This window comes from Monodelphis domestica, chromosome 2 (assembly GCF_027887165.1).
Source record: "Monodelphis domestica isolate mMonDom1 chromosome 2, mMonDom1.pri, whole genome shotgun sequence".
In the NCBI taxonomy this organism is placed as follows: domain Eukaryota; kingdom Metazoa; phylum Chordata; class Mammalia; order Didelphimorphia; family Didelphidae; genus Monodelphis; species Monodelphis domestica.
The window spans coordinates 349,934,666-349,960,048 of record NC_077228.1 but is presented as its reverse complement, the minus strand read 5'-3'; positions in this window follow the sequence as shown (position 1 = coordinate 349,960,048).

Sequence of the window (25,383 nt, the reverse complement as noted above, 5' to 3'; positions counted from 1 at the left end):
TAGTTAGTATTCAGGATTCTCTCTCAATGGCAGAGACCTAGTTCCCAATATTCAGGGAATAATTCTATCAGGAGAGATATAAAATTAGATTAGATGTAAAAATTAACTCTGGCTAGTGTTTCTGACCAAGTCCACAAATAGATATGGACAGATGGAATCAAAACTTCTCTTACAAAATGCATAATATATTTGTTCCCCAATTATGCCTTTGGCTCTATTCTCTTTTTACTCTATGGAAGAGAAGGAAGGACCTTATCTTCTCTTAGTCACTCTATTCATCATATTTTCAAAAGTTTCACTAGTTTGGATTGGAACTCAAATACAAATGGTATCAGCTGGTACTTGTATCTATGACCTAGCTTTTCAGGAAATGGGAGTTAGAGGACATGGATTCAGATGCCGGGATTTAATCAAATAAATAAAAAATTTTTGAGTGTTTTTATTTTGTCAGTTACATGTAAAAACAATTTTAGCCTTTAAAAAACATTTTGAACCAAATTCTCTCTCTCCTTTCTTCTTTGTCCCCATCCTTCTTTCCTGAGATGGCAATCCACCAGATAGATTTCACATAATAATCATAAATCTTAATGGGTCACTTTCACATGTCAAGATGGTATACCTCTCAAATAGCCTCAGGTGGAGTACAAATATTCTGTAGTAATCCAGAGCATTGCAGAGCACAGAAACATGGTAAGTATGCTCACAATAACAGCCCATATGCAGCCAAGAGCTTTGCCTGTCTTGAATATCAACTTATTGGAGAGGACAAAAAGTATATTCATCCCAGCCTTAATCATGTTCTTCATTATTCCCTAGTCATGGGATTGAGAATTGTTCATTAATTCATAAGTTTGACACAATTTGTAGACTATTGCAACACTAGAAAATTTGCTTTGCAATACCTTAGGGTCAAAATATTCTCCTTATTTTACTTAAAAATTTTCCCTTTCCCTGTATTAACTCATAACTTTCTCCTTCAACATGTCTTGTATACTTCTTGACTCTTTACATTAAATTTTAGTTAATTCTTTTTTTAAAATGAAGAATATTCAAATAACTTTGTTATTCTATTAGAGTATTCTCTTTTCATTGTCATAAAATATTTTTCCCATTGGTGTTATGATTTTTTCAACCTCATTCACTTTGTTAGACCATATTTAATTTACATTCATTTTAATTCACATAACAAATTCACATTGTTAGGCCATGCTTAAATTTCTTCTAAATTTATAGAATACTTTTTAAGTAATAGATTATTTGCCTATGCGATGGTAATTTTTTTCTCATACTAGGTTATCTAATATACATTTCTTTACCTTCTCTCTCTCTTTTGTTTTCTGGTCCCCCTCCAAAATCTATAAGAACAGAAAGGAACAGACATTCGCAAGGCTATGGGCACAATCCCAGATTCAACTGGCAATAGATTTCATTGAAATGTTTTGTATGAGCTTTTAAATTCTGTGATAGTGAAGGAAGGCTTCTAGCTGATCCATTTTCTGTAGTATTTGATTATTCTCATGAAAAAAGAAAACACCATAGGAGTGAATTATAAAAACTACCTTCTTAGCCTCTGGTTTTGTTTCATTACAGGGCATGAAGACAATTGAAATAGAGTGGGAAAAAGAAGTCTTGTGGTAAATAACACATTATACATGGATGCATTTGCCTCATTTATTTCTAGTCCCATTTTATCCTACATTTTCCTTTTAACTATTTAAACAAAATGTGTTTTAAAAAGTGTTTGTGAGTATATTATTTTAAATGAAGTTATAAATTATTAATCTTTCCATGCTTTCCTCACATCAAATAGACATTCTGAAGACATTTGCTTTAATCTATCCATCTCACATATGTGAGCCTCCAACAAAATAAATTAGAACTTGCACTTAGCTGCAAAAAACTCAAACATCCAAGCCACAACCATGAGAAAAAAAAGTTATGGATCATACCTTTGACTCAGCTAATACCATTATTAGGACTCTATCCCAAAGAGATTAAAAATAGGGGAAAAGAACTTACTGGTACAAAAATATTCATAGCAATTCTTTTTGTGGTGGGAAAGAATTGAAAAACTGAAGGGATGTCCATCAATTGATGAATGACTGAACAAGTAGCGGTATATGCTTTTAATGGAATATTATTATGCTATAAGAAATCACAAACAAGATGATCCCAAAAATTCTTGGAAAAAATTTATATGAAGTGATGCAAAGTGAAGTAAGCAAAACCAGATGAATATTGTATAAGGTAACAACAATGTATGATGATCAACCGTGAATGAATTAACTATTACCAACAAAGAAAAGATCCAAGACAACTCCAAAGTACTCATGTCAAAAAAGGATATCCAGGGGACAGATAGGTGGCTCAGTGGATTGAGAGCCAGGCTTAGAGATAGAAAGTCCTGTGTTCATATTTGGCTTCAGATACTTTTAGCTGTGTCCCTGGGCAAGTTACTTAATACCCTTTGCTCATTCCTTACCACTTTTCTGCCTTGGAAACCAACACAGAGTATTAATACTAAAATGGAAGGTAAGAGTTTTAAAAAAATGGAAAGAAAAAAAAGGATATGCAGGGTTTTAGAAGGAATTGACAGAGCCAGAATACAGATTAAAACCTATTATTCTTCACTATATTTCCTCCATAAATTTTTTCTCAAGTAGAAGTAATATGTATCTTCATAACAATAAGGGAAATATGTATTATATGATAAACTATATATAATCTATATTATTTTCCCTGCCTTATTGTGGGATGATATGGGAGGGAGGAATATGAATTGCAAAATGTCAGAAAACAAATATTAAAAATTATATCAACATAGAATCTGGCAAAAAAGTAAAAATTTTAAAGTAAAAAAAAAAGTTATGAATTAACATTCCACCAGACTTGCGAAAAGGCATATATGCCAGAATAATCTAATAAGGACAAGGCTAAAACCCAAGTTTGCAATCTGATACTCTGCTAACTCTGAAAAGATTAAAAATAACATATTTAATGATATTAGATAATGTTGTTCAGTCATGTTCAACTCTCTCTTACCCCACTTGGAATTTTTTTTGGAAAGATACTGGAGTGGTTTGCATTTTCCTTCTCCAGCTCATTTTATAGATGAGGAATCGAGGTAGAGTTTTAACTTCCTTGTCCAGTGTAGCACAGCTAGTAAGGCCAGATTTGAACTCATGAAGATACTTCTTCCAGATTTCAATCAATCCCAGTGCTCTGACCACTGTGTGACCTACCTGCTCCAATATCAGGTAATACTGCTGTAAAACTGCTCTAATTGTAATGTGAATTTGAACAGAGAAGAGGTAGGGGTGACTCAATTTGAAAACCCTGGAAAAGTTTTTTACCCATATTAATTTCCCCTTTTGTATTCCTTTTCTTTTTTTTCCCCCCACTCCTTTGGTTAACACAGTCAATAGCCCTTTTTTTCCATCCTGGATTTCTCTGACCCACATTTCTCATGGAAGGGAACACAGATTTTCAAACTCTCACCTATCTTTAAAACTTCCTCTAAGTTTTCAATCTTCTGTTTCCTCTGGCTCCCTCTTTTCACTGTAATATAATTTAAACTGCTTTCTTTGGCATTAAAAGTCTTCAAAGCTTGTTCAAACTCATCTTTCCAGATTTATTTCACATTATTCCTCTTTACCCACTCTATATTCCAGCCAAGCTGGCCTACTTACTATTTCCCAATTGACATGTAATTTTTCACTTCTCTGATTTTACACAGAATGTCTCCTATGTCTGGAGTTAGTTTCTTCCTTGTTTCTGTTTTTTTAGTGTATCTTTTGTTTTTGTTATTCAGTCTTTTTAGTGGTGACCAAGTCTTTGGGATCCCATTTGGAACTTACCTGGCAATGATACTGGATTGGTTTGCCATTTCCTTCCCCAGCTCATTTTATAGAAGAGGAAACTGAACCAAACAGGGTTAAGTGACTTGCTCAAGGTCAAATAACCAGGAAATGTCTGAGGCCAGATTTAAACTCAGGTCTTCCTGACTCTAGGCCAGGCACTTATCCATTGTGTTACTTTGCTGCCTCTTTAATTTTTTTTTCTTTTACACTAGTTTATTTAGTCTTTCTTTTTTCTTTTCTTGTCTTTTCTTTAAACCTTTTACTTCTTTTTTCTCTTTTTTAAATTTTAAAATATTTTTCCATGTTTACATGATTTATTTTCTTTCCCTCCCCTCTTTTCCTCTTTTGTCCCCCCCTTCCAGAACTGAAAAGCAATTGCACTGGGTTATATAAGTGTTATTACTTGATATCTTTTTTCCTGAAATTACCTTGTATTTCCTTTGTATATGAATGATAATTATTCATCTATGCTCATATTATCTTGACCCCAGTAAAATACATGCCTCTTAAAGGCAAGGACTGATATTCATCTTTATTCCTAGTGCCTAACCTAATGCTTGACCCATATTTTTAAGACCAGTCTTGTGATTTTATTGGCAAGAGAAATTTCTTCTACTAAGGGAGTTAAAGCATCCACTCTACAACTTTTAGCCACAGCCTTGCTTGAATTACTAAGACATTTCCCACGGTCATAAAATCAAAATGTATCAAAGACAGAACTCGATTCCAGATTTCCTGAGACCACTTCTCTCTGTATAATGCTGTTATTTTACTCACTGTAGTGACAATAAAATTAATTCTAATTTTTTTCTCATAGTTACAAGGAAACATAACTAATATTTCATGGGTGTTGGTATTTTGTCCATCCATCATAGTGCATTGATACTATGTTTTAATAGTCAGTTTCATGAGTTGTAACTGCCCCAAATTCAAGATAATGGGTAGTTTTCTGACAATGGTCTCCTCCAAAGGTTGCTAAGTTGGTTTTCCAATGATAAAGAACACTAGGTCTATAACCAAAAAAATTTAGCTTGGCAAAATATGCCATATCTTTTCTTTACTGGCAAGAACTAAGGTCACAATTCTCTATTACAATAAGATTTAATGGAGCAAGGGAAAATACATTTTTTAAAGTAAGTTACAAAGGAGAAAGATATCCATTTAACTAACAGTTCATCAAAATAAGCCACCACAAAAACAAAACATATGAGGATCATTAGCTCTGCTTTTAAGGGAAAATATAAAGGAAGCCAAGATATGATATTCCTTCATTCCCTCATTCAATGATTATTTTGCAATGACTCCTAAACCAAACTCAAACATTTCCCTAGAATAGATTTATATCAGCAAAAGCTTCTGGGATTCTGAGTGTCCTGTAGAGCTTACTTTTTAGGCTTAATTCTAAGAATGTGGCTCATTACTTGAACATAACAATTCATACTATGGGCATTCTCTTCCAACTATTCTGAGTCTTCCTTTCCATCACCTTGGCTAAACTTTTATCCTTCATATGATAACTAATTATGTGTCTACCCTTAAGGTTCATTTTGAACTATGTTTCCAATCCATACTGTCTCACTTGGTCACTTCATTATTTTCCATGTGCATGTATGCAATTATTATCTATATGAAGATGATTCCCAGAACAATAAATCATATTCCAGTGTCAGAACTTTTCTCTGTGTAGATATGTGTCTCTATGTCTGTGTCTATCTCTGTCTCTGCCTGTCCCTCTCTGTCTCTGACTCTATCTGTCTCTCCCTCATTCACACACACACACACACACACACACACACACACACACACACACACATTCAGATCATCCGGAGCCTCTCCTTTCACCTACATGCAGCATGATTGAAACTTTTCTATACCACTAATCAGTTCTAAGCTTTGAGATCACCTCTTAAAACTCCTAAATAAAACCGCAACCCCATTTCAATTTTGTCTTTCTTCAAATGCCATGACAACAAAATTGCATGGTGATGGGAGGAAATCTTTTATGAACAAATTTCTCTCTCTTTTTTCCCCTTAACTCTATAGTATCTGAAACTTCTGACAAGAGGGAGGTGGTTAGATGGATGGATAACATATACATGTTTAAAGAAAGAGAAACATACAGTGTACCAGGAGTGGACACCAAAGGATCAGATAAGTAAAATTTAAACAAAACAAAACAAAAAACCCTAAAGTAAATATGTAAAGTAAAAAAAAAAAAGAAGATTTATCAGGATATATGTTAACAATCTTAAATGCTTCATAAAGATTAGAGAAGTTGAGGATTAAGTAAAGATCATGCTATTCATTGAATGAGACCATAATAACTTTGGATAGACTAGATTTATTTGAGTGTTGGGGATATAATCCAGATTGACGACTATTGAGTGAGAGACAATGAATAATGAGGAAACTTCGACAATAAGTAGAGATTCTTCATTCTAAAAATATAGCTATGGAAGAAAGGAAGAATATAGTACAATGGAAGAGACTGAAAATGAGAGAAGGAATACTGTCTTCATGAAACTGGTGAGAAGGAAACAAATAGAGGAATTAGTCTTGAGAAAAAGGATAAGAGCCTGATTATTCTGTAAGAACAGACAAAGGAATGAGAAGACAAAAACTAAGGACAATTAGAGTCTGAGGATATCCTCAATCTACCCTCCATCTATCCAATAGAGCAGGGGATGCCATAGCCTGGTAAAAGGGAAGATACTGAAATTGAACTGTGAACCTAAGGACAGAGTCAAATGTTCAGAATAGGTTCTATGGAGAGCAGTAGTGGGGATCCATAGTGGTACTTATTTTTTTTTTAATATGTTTTATTTGATCATTTCCAAGCATTATTCGTTAAAGACATAGATCATTTTCTTTTCCTCCCCCCCACCCCCCATAGCCGACACATAAGTCCACTGGGCATTAGATGTTTTCTTGATTTGAACCCATTGCTTTGTTGATAATATTTGCATTAGAGTGTTCGTTTAGAGTCCCTCCTCTGTCATGTCCCCTCAACCTCTGTATTCAGGCATTTGCTTTTTCTTGGTGTTTCCACTCCCATAGTTTATCCTTTGCTTATGAATGGTGTTTTTTTCTCCTGGATCCCTGCAAGTTGTTCAGGGACATTACACCGCCACCAATGGAGAAGTCCATTACGTTCGATTATACCACAGTGTGTTAGTCTCTGTGTACAATGTTCTCCTGGTTCTGCTCCTCTCGCTCTGCATCACTTCCTGGAGGTTGTTCCAGTCTCCATGGAACTTCTCCACTTTATTATTCCTTTTAGCACAATAGTATTCCATCACCAACATATACCACAGTTTGTTCAGCCATTCCCCAATTGATGGGCATCCCCTCGTTTTCCAGTTTTGGGCCACCACAAAGAGCGCAGCTATGAATATTTTTGTACAAGTCTTTGTGTCCATTATCTCTTTGGGGTACAGACCCAGCAGTGCTATGGCTGGGTCAAAGGGTAGATATTCTTTTGTCGCCCTTTGGGCATAGTTCCAAATTGCCCTCCAGAATGGTTGGATCAGTTCACAGCTCCACCAGCAATGAATTAATGTCCCTGCTTTGCCACATCCCCTCCAGCATTCATTACTTTCCTTTGCTGTTATGTTAGCCAATCTGCTAGGTGTGAGGTGATACCTCAGAGTTGTTTTGATTTGCATCTCTCTGATTATAAGAGATGTAGAACACTTCTTCATGTGCTTGTTAATAGTTTTGATTTCTTTATCTGAGAACTGCCTATCCATTTCCCTTGCCCATTTATCAATTGGAGAATGGCTTGATTTTTTGTACAATTGATTTAGCTCATTATAAATATGAGTAATTAAACCTTTGTCAGAGGTTTCTATGAAGATTTTTTCCCAATTTGTTGTTTCCCTTCTGATTTTAGTTATATTGGTTTTGTTTGTACAAAAGCTTTTTAGTTTGATGTAGTCAAAATTATTTATTTTACATTTTGTGATTCTTTCTATATCTTGCTTGGTTTTAAAGCCTTTCCCCTCCCAAAGGTCTGACATGTATACTATTCTGTGTTTACCCAATTTACTTATGGTTTCCTTCTTTATGTTTAAGTCCCTCACCCATTTTGAATTTATCTTGGTGTAGGGTGTGAGGTGTTGATCTATTCCTAGTCTCTCCCACACTGTCTTCCAATTTTCCCAGCAGTTTTTATCGAATAGTGGATTTTTGTCCCAAAAGCTTGGATCTTTGGGTTTATCGTATACTGTCTTGCTGAGGTCGCTTTCCCCCAGTCTATTCCACTGATCTTCCTTTCTGTTTCTTAGCCAGTACCAAATTGTTTTGATGACTGCTGCTTTGTAATATAGTTTTAGGTCAGAGACTGCAAGGCCCCCATCATATGTGGTTTTTTTTTTTTTTCATTATTTCCCTGGATATCCTTGATCTTTTGTTCTTCCAAATGAACTTTGTTATGTTTTTTTCTAAATCAGTGAAGAAGTATTTTGGTAGTTCAATGGGTATGGCACTAAATAGATAAATAAGTTTGGGTAGGATGGTCATTTTTATTATATTGGCTCGTCCTATCCATGAGCAGTTAATGTTTTTCCATTTGTTCAAGTCTAGTTTTAGTTGTGTGGCGAGTGTTTTGTAGTTGTGCTCATATAGTTCCTGTGTTTGTCTTGGGAGGTAGATTCCTAGGTATTTTATTTTGTCTAAGGTGATTTTGAATGGGATTTCTCTTTCTAGTTCTTGCTGCTGAGCTGTGTTGGAGATATATAGAAAAGCTGATGACTTATGTGGGTTTATTTTGTATCCTGCAACTTTGCTAAAGTTGTTGATTATTTCAATTAGCTTTTTGGTTGAATCTCTAGGATTCTTTAAGTAGACCATCATGTCATCTGCAAAGAGTGATAACTTGGTCTCCTCCTTGCCTATTTTGATGCCTTCAATTCCTTTATCTTCTCTAATTGCTACTGCTAGTGTTTCTAGTACAATGTCAAAAAGTAGAGGTGATAATGGGCATCCTTGTTTCACTCCTGATCTTATTGGGAATGCATCTAGTTTATCCCCATTGCAGATGATATTAGCTGTTGGTTTGAGATATATACTGTTTATTATTTTTAGGAATGACCCTTCTATTCCTATGCTTTCTAGTGTTTTTAATAGGAATGGGTGTTGTATTTTATCAAAGGCTTTTTTTGCATCTATTGAGATAATCATGTGGTTCTTGCTAGTTTGCTTGTTGATGTGGTCAATTATGTGGATGGTTTTCCTAATGTTGAACCAGCCCTGCATCCCTGGTATGAATCCTACTTGATCATGGTGAATGAATGATCCTTCTGATCACTTGCTGGAGTCTTTTTGCTAGTATCCTATTTAAGATTTTTGCATCTATATTCATTAGGGAGATTGGCCTATAGTTTTCTTTCTCTGTTTTTGACCTGCCTGGTTTTGGAATCAGTACCATGTTTGTGTCATAAAAGGAGTTTGGTAGAACTCCCTCTTTGCTTATTATGTCAAATAGTTTGTATAGTATTGGGATTAACTGTTCTCTGAATGTTTGATAGAATTCACAGGTGAATCCATCAGGCCCTGGGGATTTTTTCTTAGGAAGTTCTTTGATGGCTTGATGGATTTCAATTTCTGATATGGGATTATTTAAGAATTCTATTTCCTCTTCTGTTAGTCTAGGCAGTTTGTATTTTTGTATATATTCATCCATTTCTCCTAAATTGGTGTATTTATTGCCATATAATTGGGCAAAGTAATTTCTAATGATTGCCTTAATTTCCTCCTCATTGGAGGTGCTGTCCCCCTTTTCATCTTTAATGCTGTGAATTTGCTTTTCTTCCTTCCTTTTTTTAATTAGATTGACCAGTACTTTGTCTATTTTGTTTGTTTTTTCAACATAGTGGTACTTATATAACATGCATTTATATTGGACCCAGTATCCCCTATTTTTATGGGAGGTTAAAGGGTAAGAAAATGTAAAATGACTTTTTAGATGAGATCACCTCTGCAACTAAGGTAGAATGTTGATATGAATTGATGAGTAATTCAAACTATAATTTTTGCTTTTCTTTTTATCCCCACCCTTAATATAGTATCTGTTGTATTTCAAACATTTAATAATAATTTTTTGTTACTAAATAACTTATCACAATACTATCTCATTCTTAATCTATTCCCTCTTTCCAATATAAGGCATATAAGCAAAAGCTCTTTGGGGGTAGCCAGAAATTTTTTATGACTAAAAAAGGATCTGGGAACAGAAAGTTTGAAAAGCATGAGACAGAGATTTCCTAGTGCAGAACTTCTACCAATGCAGAACAGCAACTTCTTTATACTTTTTAAACCTAGAGAGTTTTCTAGAAAAAGAGGTTAAATGGCTTGCCCAGTTTCACATAACCAAGTATGTCACAGGTCCTTCTGGCTCAATCTAACTCTCTATCCTTTACACCACACTTCTCTTTTATAAATATTAGTCATCATCATCATCATCATCGCTACCACTGCCACCACCACCATTACCACCAAAAGTCATTTTGTTCCAGGCTTGAATCCTGGTTTAATTCTTTTTCAAGGCCATGCAATATATTATCTATATTCTATCTATCTATCTATCTATCTATCTATCTATCTATCTATCTATCTATCTATCTATCTGGCACGTCCCCTCAAAACTTGGTTAACTTATCAGTATTTATAGATACATAAATTGCTTAGACCTTTAAAGTCAACCCTCTCATTTCACTTATTAGGAAAATGAATCCTAGAATGTTAAACAATTTGATTAGAGTCATATGGTAGAATAAGATTTCTCTTTGTACTGTGTAGGGCAGCTAGGAGGTACAATGAAAAGAGGGCTGGGCTTGGAGATAGAAAGACTCATCATCCCAAGTCCAAATCTAGTCTCAAACACTAGTTTTGTGACTCAGAAAGTCACTTCGTATTTTCAGAAAGTAGCCTCTTATTTTCAGTTTCACATCTGTAAAATGACATGGAAAAGGAAATCACAAACTTCTGCAGCATATTTGCAAAGAAAATTACAAATTATACAACAAAGACTTGATCACAATTAAAACAAAATGAAGCAAACAAAAAGATTGAACATGTACTATGTACTATGCTGCCAGGGCTCTTTTTTACTCTACATTGCTATCAATAAGGACATCGGCAAGGAGACTTTTCTTCTTCTTTGTAATATTATTTTTGCCTTTATTTTACTTATAAGGATATGGAGTCCCAAAGAGTTAAATTGTTTGACTAGTGTTACATTTATCTATGCATTATGCTATCAAGTACTTTGCTCTTTCTACTATGTTTTGCTCTTTATGTGGGCGCCTGGCAATGTGACTTTTCTTCCTCTTTCTAATCCCATGTTCTTCCTACTAATCCTCTGTAGAGCACTAAACTCTTGTTTCTTTCCTCAGAGATGATTTGGAGCAGCAAAAATTATGCCACTATTCACTCAAGATAACAACTCTATCCATTTTTGCAGGTTAGCCTTGATGACACTTTCCATAGATCTGTTACTCCCCACCAAAATTCTTGCCCAGGAATGTATTTCCCCTCAAATTCTATAATTTCAGATTTTTAAAAAATACACATTTAGTAATAACAGGATTCTCTAAATAATAGAGAGAAATAGTTTGGTAGACATTCATATTAAATATAAACTATATATATTGTGACATATATACAAAGTAGCAATAATTAATCAATTATTAATTAAATTATTTTGTAGGTTAGGCTAAAATTAGATAAATATCTTTTGTTTACCATTGATTTCTCATATTTAACATGAGTGGGATGCAATAGATGATCTTTGAATCCCCATTCATTTCTAAAGCTATGTGATAAAAAATGCAATTATATGAAACGTATTGGTAAGGCTCTATCTCCGTGCTTCTTAGAAATCTGAGCCTTTCAATATGTAGCTGGTAAACCTAAGTGAAGAATGATAAGGAAGATTATTGACAATGATGATTAATTTGTCATTCCCAGTTATAAAATTAGACATCTTATGGGAGAAAATTAGGTTGATCATCAAACATGATTGCCAAATCTTATCATCCATCTAATCAAATAAATGAACAAATGAATGAATGAATGAATGAATTAAAGTTTTTAAAAAAGACAATGCTATGATAGATTTAAACTTTTAATCCCCTTAATAAATTCCAAGATTATTGAAAATATAAAGCATACATCTATATGCTTAGAGATAGAACGAGTTATAGGGGAAATTTACATAAACTTGATAAAAATATCCATGTTCCAATATGTTAATTACAGTGAATATGCAGTTTTCCAATAATTATTTGACTGCATCATCATATTAATCTCAGTTTGAGATTTTAATGAAATAAAAATGGAAGTATAAAGAGTACAGGGGAATATTGATCGTTAACAAGTCATCATTTTACTGTTTAAAACTTTATCATTTCTGAGTGCCTTATGCTCACTCTAAGACATTTATTTATTTATTTATTTATTTATTCATTCATTCATTTATTTATTTATTTATAGACCTACCTCACCACGTCCTGAAGGTTACACAGAATCAAATTCTAGAAGGTCATTTCAAATGAGAAAAGCTTTAAATGTTTGTTCAGCTATCATTATCTGAGAATTAGACTACCTACACTCAGAATTATTTATTTTTTTACTGGAGCTTTCTTCTGAGATGGGAATGGTTTTCCAAACCCAATAAATCCTGAAAATGGTTTCCTAAAGTTCAGGTGTTCTGTCAATGTGGGAGGGGAGATGTGCATGGATAAAATTGTGAGTTCTTGAAGTATGGAAGTAAGTTATTTTTTACCTTGATCTAACAATTTCTGTTGTGAGTTAAAGATGCAAATCTTGATCATGTATAATTCAATTTTCTATGGAAATTAAAACTTACTGTAATTCTATAATTGAGATGTCAGAATTTCTTTAACCTGTCAGTGGTTTTGATCTAGAAAAAAAAAAACCTGCTATATTTTAAAGGAAGCATCAACTGTATTTCTAGCTGTAAATTATTTAATATGTAAATGCATAAAACAAAAAAATTCATTTCATTTAAAACTATATTATATTAAAAATAACAATGTTTGAAATTATGCTAATCTAAGGACCTAAAATAATTGTATGTTTTTTGTAGGGATTTTTTTGGGGGTAGAATATATGATTTCATTGATATGCATTTAGAATTAAATAAAAACCTCAAGAAGAATTTCTGGCAACACAAATTCACAACTTCTCTGCAGTTTATTCACTTGTAGTGTTGTCGGTAGCAATCAGAAGTCCAGTGTCATACAGTCAGTATGCTGTTAAATTCAGGACTTGAACACAGGTCTTTTTGACTCACTTTGAGTTCTTTGTTCATAATTCTACACTCTTTCTCTTTGAATATTTGAGAATTATATATATATATATATATACTTGTATCTTCTCATTCACAGATTATCAGAACAATTTTAATCTAGCCCATTGTGCAATAAAGAACTAATATTCTCTTGACCAAAAAGGGAATTAGGATATTTCAAAATGTTGATAAATGTACATAGAGTTTTTGTCTACATACCATGAAAGTAACTATTTGCTATAGATTTGCATAACAATAGAACGGAACCCAAAGATCCCAAATAGTGAAATGCACTTTTGTTAAAAGGTAAATTTATGCATGAAGACATCTACACAAGCAACAAGGGGCCATTAAGAAATTGACAAGCATGGATTCCAATCCAGTCGGGCATGACTATCCTATTAGTTCTCATGATAGGCAAAGTGGCTGAAGGTCTGGGCAGGAGATGGCTCAGGTAACTTGTTTTGGCTTGACATTTCTGTAAATTGCTTTATTATGTCCCTTAAGACACCTGGTTCACTCTGTAGCCTCCCAGGAACTCTAGGCAACTCAGAGAAGTTCTTAGACAAAGGGTCTCCAGATGTACCAAGTGCTCCTAAAGCCTTATAGAATGAGTAGACTAGAATTTCTGAAGTGGTCCTGTAACAGAGACTGCTATCTTTGCCATCAACCAGATAACACTCTCTTTTGAAGCAGTGAGAAATGGTGACTTGTTTTAACACCTAGGGATATAGTTGAAGAGAATCGTTCCCTAATCCTTCAGTTTGAAGGAAAAAAAAAAGATTTCCCTCCTTGGATTTCCTATATCACTTTGAACTTTCCTTGCACAAGTATCATAATTTATTCTCTATTATTTGTATTCTAATTATGTATGTGTCATTTCTCCCTATCGGATTATAAAGTAGGGGAAGGCATGCTTTTTAACTTTTCTTATACCACTAACCCCATGTCCCTAGGTGTTTTGCACATGGCAGGTGCTACATAAACCTTTGCTGTTTACTTGAATGAGTTAAAAAGATATAAGTATGTGGTAAAATGTAAAATATGTCTTATATTAGCCACAGTGAAGGGGAGTAGTCTGGAGATATTCAAGAAAGAATAATGTTGAGGAGAGAGAGAGTATGTGTGTGTATATACTATTAAAACTGTTAATTTTACAAGATCTATGAATAGCAGGGATAAAATTGGCAAGGGAACTAAATGTTTTCTCCAATGAACCTGTAGGTCACTTATGGGTTACAATCACAAAACTTTTATATAGATTCATAATATATACATACATATAAAGACATATAGATGCATCTAGTGTTCGTCATATGTAATTTAATATATGTATATACATATTTAACTATATTGAATATGCAGATCCCTCAGTTTTAGCTCTCATGCTTTTCCAGATAAGCTTGACTCATGACCTTTCCAACCCAAAGGGAATCAATGTCTGACTGCATCTGTAATTATCATTCACCCAGACCTTTTATAATATATCTTACAAATAAATACATTTCTCTGAAGCTGTCTTATTTTAGAGCTGCCACAACAGACTTATTCATACCACCACCATCTCTCTGCATTAAATCCCTTGTATTTGAATGACTGTGCCCCTGTGATTCTGAAGCAGCTCTGCAGAGTAGGTGCCTTAAATATCTTTTGCCTATGGAGACATATAGATAGCAGCAGATGTGACAGAGAAACAAGAGGTGAATCATTCTTTTTTTCTTTCCTGTCAAAAGGATTGAGTTTGTTTTTGTTTTTGTCTGTTTGTTTGTTTGCTTGTTTTAGGGGTGAGAAAGGAGGGAATCCTGAAAACTCTCAGATTCAGAATTATTTTTCACTTCCCTTATACTATGGTTAATAAAATGTCTTAGACTGTCCTACCTCTGAAAATAATGCTGCTTTTATGCTCTAGAGACTAATCAGTCCAATGGTAACAAACAGCTATGGTTTATCTTCACATTCAATTTCTTTTTATTTCCTTTCCCCCCTCTATTTTCTTTTGTTTGTTGACTAGACCAAATGCAAAATGCATAATAAAATAAAGAAAGTGGAGATGGCATATCCCTGCAATATTTATCTATCTCTTCCTTCACATCAGATTATTTGTTCATTTATATTTGTATTTATTATTCATCAAAGTACTTTGATATTTAAAGCATCATTTCAATAGATAGAATACAAATAAATATGCCTGAAAGAGGGACTTCAGACCTCTTAAAAATAAAACAAATACATTTACTGGCTTCAATAAGAATTACTTTTTAGTTTGTGAATGTCTTGTAAATATATATGAAATACACATGTTCATATATACACATATATTATATATGCATGTATACATATGAACAGTAATAAATTTACACACAAATGTCCAAGTGAAGGAAGTGGTTTATTTTTTTAAATCCTTACTGAATAGTCATTAAAAATGTATTTGGCTGAATTCCATAGCTTCTTTTCTTTTCTTTTCTTTTTTTAATGGATTAATGAGTATACAGGGCTTTAGTGATTTACATTAAATAAAATTCTAATATTTTCAAATTCTACCATACAAACATATAAGCATCAAATCACGGAGCTTTTTCAGATGAACATACATTGTGGAATTCAGATTGCTTTTATCACTTTAAGTTAATAATAACAGCATTGAGAAAATTTAAATTAAATTTGCTTCTTGCTTACTTTGAATAAAAAGACTAAAAGATCAGATGTGAAAAGGGCTTTTTTACTAACCATACAACAAAAAATAGAACAAAAGAATTTGTTGTCATTTCTTTTATCCATTTGCAATTTTTAATTGTAAAGAAGATTGATGAAATTTAATAGGTACTATCATTTAAAATAATTAAGCCACATTTTCCTTTCAAAGTCTCTGTTATAAACTCACTACTATGATGACCTTGTTAAATGTAAGTGAGAGTCCATCCTACTTCATTCTTTTGAATTCCAGAGGAGCAAAAGTGCTAAGCCTTTAACTTGACATAACTTTCATAGCAGGCTCCTTACGAACTCAACCTGAAACCAATAACTTTTTTTAGTTGTGACTTCTGAAGAGTTGTCTGATAACTCACTTTTAGACATTACTGATTAAATTTGAAATGCGTAGGTTAGAAGGAAAAGGAGGGGGGAAGGCAACAAGCTCTATATAATCCTAAATTTTATTTTAGGGGAAAGGGTAAAACCATGACACTAATATTTTATGTCCTTGAGTTTTCTTCTACCTCCCTGGATACATGTAGAAGGTTAACAGTTAATATTCTTAATAGACATGTAAGAGCTTTGATCTTGTAAATAGATTCACAATTGTATAAATAAATTCCAAAAATGTAAACTGCCAGCACTATTTAGTAGTGACTTAACAGTGTGTCCTGATTTTGTTGCCTTAGCACTGACTTAGCTTTGCCATATCCTATTATCTAACTGAATCTAAAACTTTTCTAAATCTCAGTTACAAATCTTTTATGACATGCTGAAATCTATAGAATATCATTAATTCGAGAAAAAAGAAGAGATTGATTTATTTTCCATTTCAAACTCAAAAAGCAACCTACTCATGTTAAAGAAATATTCATTGGTTCATTTTCCCCCCTAATTGATCATCTAAATAAACAAGCCAATAAATTTTTTCCAGTGGTTTCTATTCAGTCAGTACATTCTTTCCCCAAACATTAGAATTTATTTTCGGGGATTAAGTGGGTCATTGCTGAAGACAGCAGATAGAACATTTGCCTTTTTTTTTTAAACCATTGAGCTACCTCTGCTACCTTTGAAGGAGAACTTTGTGCTAGAAATGCTGACACAACCTTCACAGAGGGACTGAGAGTGGCATTGTTGGAGATCATAGCTATCCCAATAAAGTCCAGCCAGTCTAGGCTAATACCAAATGCCTTGAACAAACTAATAACCAAGGAGAAGTCAGGAGGCTGTCAATTCCCTACCATCCCCAAACCCCCCAGCATTTGACAGGCTGGCCAGAGATGTAAGTGTCTTGCATGTTTTTGTTTGTGTGCGGTGGCTAAAGAACTGTATTGTGATCTTCATTAGGGGCTGTCGTGGCATCGGGGCTAGCTCATAACTGGCCATGTTTTACAGAAAACAAAACAAAACGTGATTTGTGCTTTTCCAGATATGAGGATGGTAGGCAGCTAGCTCCGCAGCAGCAACTTCTGTAATCCTTTCTCCAGCAGTTAGAGCTACTAGAAAGGCTTAATAATATCCCAGAGGCAAAGATGAAACGGTATTTCCACAGCTACTGTTTGCTGTAGAGAGCTTTTGAAGTCAAGCTTAAGATGTCTTTATTTCTCTACCAGAAAGATTTTTTTTCCTGTTGCCCTCCTTTGCTCGGGTGTTGTCATGATGACGGCTTTCTGCTTGAAAAATATTCCAAGCAGCTGCAGCGCTCCCATAAAGCATTAGGGAATGAGAGCAGCTTTTCATCAGGGGCTGTTGGAATCTGTAACTACAGTTTGTCACTGCCGAAACCCGCAGCTATGCTAGCAGGGATCTCAATTTAAGACTGCACTTTCTTTCTTATCAAGTTCAGGGGCAGCCAAAGCTGTCACTCGTAGCAGCCTACTTGGAACTGCCTGGCCTTTTAATTTGGGTGGTTAATTAGTGCAAAGTAGTGTTCTCAGTTGAACCTTTGGGTTTTTGAAGGTTCATTTGTATGTGTGTGTGTGTGTGTGTGTGTGTGTGTGTGTGTGTGTGTGTGTGTGTGTGTGTGTGTGTGTTTACCATTCTTCCCCCAACAAAAAAGGAAGGGAGCAAGGAAGGGAGGGAGGGAAGAGAGAGAAAGACAGACAGACAGAGTCAGAGAGAGAGAGACAGAGAGACAGAGAGACAGAGAGAGATGAGGGAGAAGAGGGAGAGACAGAGAGAGAAAGAGACTGAGGAAGGTAGGAAAGTAGGCAAGAAGGAAGGGAGGAAGGGAGGAAGGAATGAGGGAGAAAAAAGAAAATATAAAAGTTAAATTAGAAGGAGTTTTGTGTATTTTGTTGAAAATCACAACAAATTTTACAAATGAGAAGGGTGGAGGATGCAGTATTTTTTTTTCCACAAGGATCTAGGAAGATATTTCAGAGAAGTTCAAAACATAAGATCAGAAAGGGAAACTTTAAGTAAGCATAGGGGCTAAAGCAACCTTTTTTATTATTTATATAATTGGGTTGCAGAATTGTCAAAAACACAGAGATAAAACAGGATTTGAGGAGAAAAGCTAACACTAAGTGCCAAGAAAAGGACAAGGTCAAAAGGGTTCAGTATTTTCTTCATAAGACTGAAAAATTGACTCATATATTCAATTCTGACCTAATTGTAAGTCTAATAACAATAAGAATAATGTTGCCTATAGACATATATTTTATTGTAAAAACCTTTGGGTTTCTTCATTGTGAAAGATGAAAATCTACTTTTATACAATATCAAATGAGTTTCATTAGGGTATTTTTTAAAATAATCTCTCTTCCTATATATGTATTTAATTTTATTAATTTCACAAAGCTGAACCTGTTTACTTCTATGATAATGGTGACTAGATACTAACTGAAAATTTTCATAAAAATGACAAAGTAGAAAAATCCTAATATTTTAGATAAATATTCTTTCCAGTAAAGAAAGGTAGGAAAGAGAAAAGATACTACAAATTATATATGTATTGATTCATAAAACCCCACACATATACATATATACTTCTATGCATATATTTTCATATATTACAGATATGTAAATATATATCAAATAGTTAAAGGAAGGAAGGAAAGAAAGAAAGAAAGAAGGAAAGAAGGAAGGAATATTAATATAAACAGCATTCTGGGTGAAGACTATCAAAAGTTACTGGAAAACTGATCAAGATAGTGTGATTTCCCCATTTAATTCAGTAAAAGCTATTATGTTAAAAATCAAATACATATACAGGCAGATGAATAAGAAACATATTTATGGTTTTTTGTATTATATGATTTACCTCATACTTAAGAAGATTTTTGGACCTGTTCCATATGACATACTAACCAACACACCGAGGTATGATAATATAAACACGAATATTGTATTACTATTAAATGGGTTCATACTATGTTGGGGTGTTGTATTCAGAATAGTTCAATGTCAAATTAGGGGAACATGACTAATGGGGTTAGGCCAGGACTGAGTGCTATTTAATAATTCCATCCATCACTTGAGAACATGCTCATTTAGTTTGTGAATGACACCAGACAGGGAGGGGTAGTTAGCAATTTGGAGGACGAAATTAAAATGCAATGTGACCTTGAGAATTGCCAAGTTGGAGAAATAGTTGGAAATGAATTCTACAACAATATAGAAACTAGTACATATTTATAGAATTGTAGATATAAAATAATATAGATGATGATTTATAGCAACTATGCAGATACAGATTCAGCAAGAAAATGTAGAGGTCAGAGTGGGCCATAAGCAGAATATAAGTTGAAAAGTTCAGCATTATTATTGTTATTTTTAAATAAAGAAATACTTTGAAATAGATTTTGAGCCTGTGGAAAGAGTTTTGGACCTGAAGGTAGGAAGACTTGGTTTTACATTCCAGACACTGATTAGCTATGTGTTCTGAGGCAGTGTCTTAACCTCTAAAAGAATATTTTCTCAAATGTAAAATAAGGATAATAATATTTGCATTCTGAGCCCCACCAGTCTGTTTGAGGGAAATCTTTGCAATCTTTAAAGTGCTCTATAAATTTGTCATTTTTTTCCTTATAATAGTAAAAAACAAAAATGTAACAAAAATAAACTATAGCTAATATTTCTTGTCTGCAGAGAGGCAGTATGAGATTCTCATAGAAAATTAGTCTTGTGATCAGGAACTCCTGCATACTTAGCAGATCCTGTAGCCAGATACTTAACTTCAAAATGCTACAGATTTCACTCTGAGACAAATTGCTACGGAGATGCAGATTGGCCTGGTTTTAAGGAATCACTTTTTGGAAGTTCTCTATACTAATGAAACCATTGTTCTATTTGGAAACTCACCCTGTAACTTCCACTGTACTTACTCTCTAGTTAGAAAGAAAGTACATGAAGATAAACCAATTATGTTTTTAATGAGCCACATGTTACTAAAGGGAAATTATTATACAATATCAAGTGAATGGGTATTGAGTGCCAAGAAATAGATGACGAAAGAATTAGAGGATATATTCTGGAAGGTTCAACAGAATATGTTTTGAATTTTTTTAATGCTAATAATATTTGTGGGTTGGGAAAAAAAGGTTATCTTCAAATTAGCTAGAGTATTATTATTAAGCACCTATTATATACTCATCATTGTCTTTATAGATGGAGATAAAGACAAAAAGGTTACAATCCCTGTACTTTAAAGAACTTTAGCTTACATTTTTAACTGTCTTGAGAATCAAATAAAGTGATGTGCATAAAGCACTTTACAAACCTTAAAATACTAGATAAATAGCATTTATTAGGATGTGCCGAAGGATCCCTGAGATTCTATTTCCCAGGCTATTTATTTATTTGTTTGTTTGTTTATTTATTTATTTATTTGTCTGTTTCTAGGCTGTCTATTCTTTGGTTAGCCTTCAATGCTGTGTAGTTACTCTAAAGAATACCTTTTTTAAAAAATTTTTGAAAAAAAAAAGTCTTTGCATAAATGTAGCTGAAGTGCAAAAGATTTACCTGTGCTGTTGATACTATTATTATTTCTTAGTAAAAATGACCTTATATTTTGTAATGTTTAATTGTCTTCAAGGTATTTTCACAAGCATTCTATCTTAATCCTGATTTTTGTTTAGAAGAAGCAATTATTTTTGCCTCTTTCAGAAAAACTGTCCATTACCAGAGCTATACATAACATCCATGGAATCACAGCACCCTTCTAGTTTCCTGTTACAAATACATGAAAAAAAAGATGTGAGTTCCATTTCAACCCTCTCTTCCCACTCAGTCTCCCACATACATCTATTCCAGGAACAGGACAAGGGGAGAAATGAAAAATCTCAGAAGGATTATAGAAATAGGGATAATGATATGCATTTTTCTGACTTAATCATAGCCATATAGTAACCCTCAAAAGGGAATTTTGAGGTACACCTATAAAATATTCTAAGAAAAATCAGGGAATTCTTATTTTTACATTACAGATATAAGCAAGCAATTTTAATGTTGAAAATCTCACCACTACTATGGAGATATTTGCATTAGGCTTTTTTTTTTGCTTCCTGAATATTCATTTGTTTATTTAAATCTTATTTTGTTAATACATTCTATTTTGCTTTAAAATCAAAACAAGTCCTGAATATATCTGGCCCTTATCCTATTCAAATAACTACCCCTGAAACATTTTTTTTTAAGGAACAAAAGAAGCAGTAAAGCAAAACTAGCCAAGATTTCATGTGGTTTGAATATCAATAGAATAACCTTGATATCAGACTGCAATTACGTAACTGTTACTTTCTAGGTGATAGTATGCTTTCATACCACAAAATCATTTCTCACATTGAACCAATTGACCTTGACCACCTAGCTTCACTTCTCAGCCCCTCAGTTTCTTCATCTTTAATATGGGGGTATAATGATCTATTAACCTCTGGGAGGAAAAGTTAATAAAATCATTTCAATACTTTGCAAATACGAAAGTGCTATATAAGTGTAAAATAAAGAGAAGTCATCACAAGACACTGAAAATATCCAGGCCCATGTGCACAATAACTTAGACTGCATAAAATACAGCCCTAGTTTGAATTCCAGTTAATTAGGTCAAGATAATTTGGCAGCCTTTCTAATATCACTCCTTGAGCACTGAGGCACTGTGGTGATAGGCATCTCGAAAGTGCCTAGAGATAGACAGAAGCTTAACATAGCTGACTCAAGTGGTTTCCTGTTATTGGTCATGCCCTACCAGCCTGCAGCTCTGTGGTCATTTCTCATTCATTCCCCAATGCCAGTTGTCACATGAATGTCCTCTCAGCAGCACTCAAAGCCCAATCGCTGACTCTAAAAACTCATTGTATGAATCTGGCCACAGCCATAATAAATCCATTGTTACGATAGAGTTGTTACTGTTGCAGATGAAAGTAACCATAACTTGAGGCACACGTTTTCTTTCTTTGTTTCTTTTTCCCCCCTTCTTGAAGAGCTGATTTGATTCATGTTTATTTTTCAGTGTTATCTCTCAAACACTTGAAAGCCTCTCTTGTTTTCTTTAATACCCTCTGTTTTTGCAGCTGAACCTATAGGAGCATATGCAGTGTTATTTTATTTTTTAAGCCTGGGTATGATCTAAAGGATTTGGGGTTTTTAAATCTAGCCATTGCTAAGTTATTTAAAGTAAAAACAAGAGTTGAGCATAGTAAGAGAAATGATAATAATATTAAGCTCACTATAATCACCTTAGGGGAAGCAGCAAATAACAGAAATGTACCCTAAGAGTTAAGTTGGCAATGCTGGACAATATTGAAAAAGATTTTTTTCATAAATATCCATGGTAGCTCTTCAACAGGGATGAAGAAAAATGTGACCATTGCTGAATGGATTAAAATAATTGAAGAGTTTTGGCCTTTTGTTCTCTGAGAACACTAAAGAAAGGCAGAGCTTCAATTAGACAAAATCTGTTCAGCATCAAATATAAGATTCCTGAGTTATACATTTCCTATCCCATGTTTCAGGTTCTATTTCACAATTAACCAATTACTTTTGGTGAACATTTTAGTTGTTGTTACACTCAGTGATAGAAGTTTAAAATTCAGGACTCCCAGTGTCCACTTGAGTCTTTATTAGGTTTTTTAACTAGGAAATAAGGAGCTTTGCAGAAATTAGGGACTTTCCTTTCATGCCCTAGTACCCTTCAAATGCCAGGGCTTTGGGGCATGATTCTTGTCTAAAATTCCTTCCTTCCCTTTCATATTTCACTGCCACTAATTCAGCCCCTTATCATCTTCTACGTAGACCTTTGAAATAAATTCTACATCTTAACTACATCTAACTTATTGCCACTTCAGGTGGTGGCAATAAACTCAGTTCATGCAGGATTCATTCCTTTTTATTCTATTAATCAGATCCAATAATACAGCAAATATTTATCAAGTATCCACTATATATAGGACACTGTGCTATATGCTAGGGATACTATGGTGAAATCAGACAAATTCTCTTCCCTCAAAGTACATACCCACACACACACACACAAAAGGAAACAAAATAAGGACATTAAAACTATGCTATGGTAAGTACAAAGGAGAGGTCCAGAAAAAGTGCCATGAGAAATTGAGGAGCAAGGGGTTACTCTTGGGAGTGGGCAGAATCATACAATTCATGATCCTGGGGAAGGACACAGTTGTGTTGGATTTGGGAAAAAAATGAAGGACAGAAGCCAAAATATATTTTAATCATTGTTGATAACATGAATATCATTACAAGGAAACTGTAGGCCAGGATGGGAATGTCAGTGTCAGATAGTTTTAGAAAGGTAAAATTGAGTACATTATGGAGATTTCCGAAACTCAGGATAAATAACTTGTATTTTAGTTGAAGAGTCATTGAAGCTTTAAGCAGAGCATTGATATAACCATAAACATACATTAGGAAGATTTCACAGTTAACAAATAATAGAGGAAGGTGGTAGCAATAAATGTGGAAGGGGATGGGGTTGAGATCTATTAATCTAAGTGTGAGATCTATTAATGTAGAATTCTTTTCAACTCAACAAGCATTTATTAAACACCTACTCTAAGCAGAGCTATAAAATCAAGAGGACCAAGTAAATGATTGGCTACTGGGTGCCAGTGGTCAAGAGGAACAATTTGTAGTTAACAGATTTTATGGCAGAGTGGGTGATAGGATGGCTGAAGAGGCCATTGATGGAAATGAATAATTTAGGAGATGATTTGTGGGTGTGTGTGAAACAGGATGGATTCAGTTTGTAACATGAAGAGTTTGGTGAAACTATAAAGAAGCTAATTTGATATAAAAGATTGGAGCTCTTGGGAGACAGAGATATTGGGGATGAATTAGTCAGTAAGTATGTATTAGGTGCCTACTATGTGCTAAGCATTGTGTTAAATGCTGTGAATATAAAAAAAGGTAAAAGATAGTGTGACAAGGAAATCACTTTTAAAAGACTGATATATATTAATTTAAGGTCGCCAAGGAATTCAGCTATGTAATTCCTAAATGAAAACTCAAGTCAGCCGTCAAACTTTTATAGAGTTTAATTACAGACAGGAGGAAGAAAGGAATTAGAGATAGAGAGAGAGAGGGAGAGAGAAAGGGGAGAGAAGGGAATAGGGCTTAAATATCCCTTCTGTTTAGGCTGGGCCAAAAGGCCCAAGCCCTTAGATAGCTGGGGCAAAGAAAAGAGATCAGTCCCTATTACTCACGTGACCAAAATGGAGAAACAGTCTCAGAGGCCCCCACCTTCAGCTTCCTTCAGAGCAAGCTTCTCAGAGTGCCAAAACTCTCCAACCACCCCCTCAGTCCTCAGACCCCCCTATCTTTAAGGAAACCATCCAAGTTCCCTCCCCTCAGTTCTCACATCTACCAATCACTGTCCATCATTTTCCTTGTGCCAATGGTGGCTTTAGCTTAACCCAGGATGGCCCAGAGGTCTGGGCTTTGCACATGTCTGTTGGAGGTCATATTCTCAAATAATTAAATTTTGATCTATGCTGCAGCCCTTCCTAAATCCTGTTAGGACTGAGTGGGGTGGAAATTGTATTTTCCAAGACCTGATTCTGTCATTCCAAGTATCTCTATTGTATCAATTCTAAAATCAATCATGACTCAAAGAAATTCCTGTTCTGTGCTTAAGCATAGGTCGAAGCCCTTTCCATTGTTCAGCAAAAGGTTTCTGTCCTAAAGTAATCTTAAGAAGGGAGGAGAAGGAACCTCCCATGCCAATGGGGTTCACATTCCAATACACTATCAGTAAGAAATTTTCCAAATATGAAATTTCCCAATGGTGAAATTTCCAACATTTATAAGTCTAAGAAATTTTAAGGTTTACAATAGTCTGCTCTTAAGTCAAACATGTAAATAAGTATTTGCAAACAAGATATAGATGAGACTTGCCTGATATTGTTAAGAACTATAATTTTTGAACCTATGCTCAGTTCCCTCTAAATTAATCTGTAGCATAGATCTTTTCTAGTCCAGAGTAGAATGACATTTTTATTTTCTTTAATTACTCTCCTCCTGACTTCCTCATGCAACAATCAAGGAGTAGAGCCTATTTGT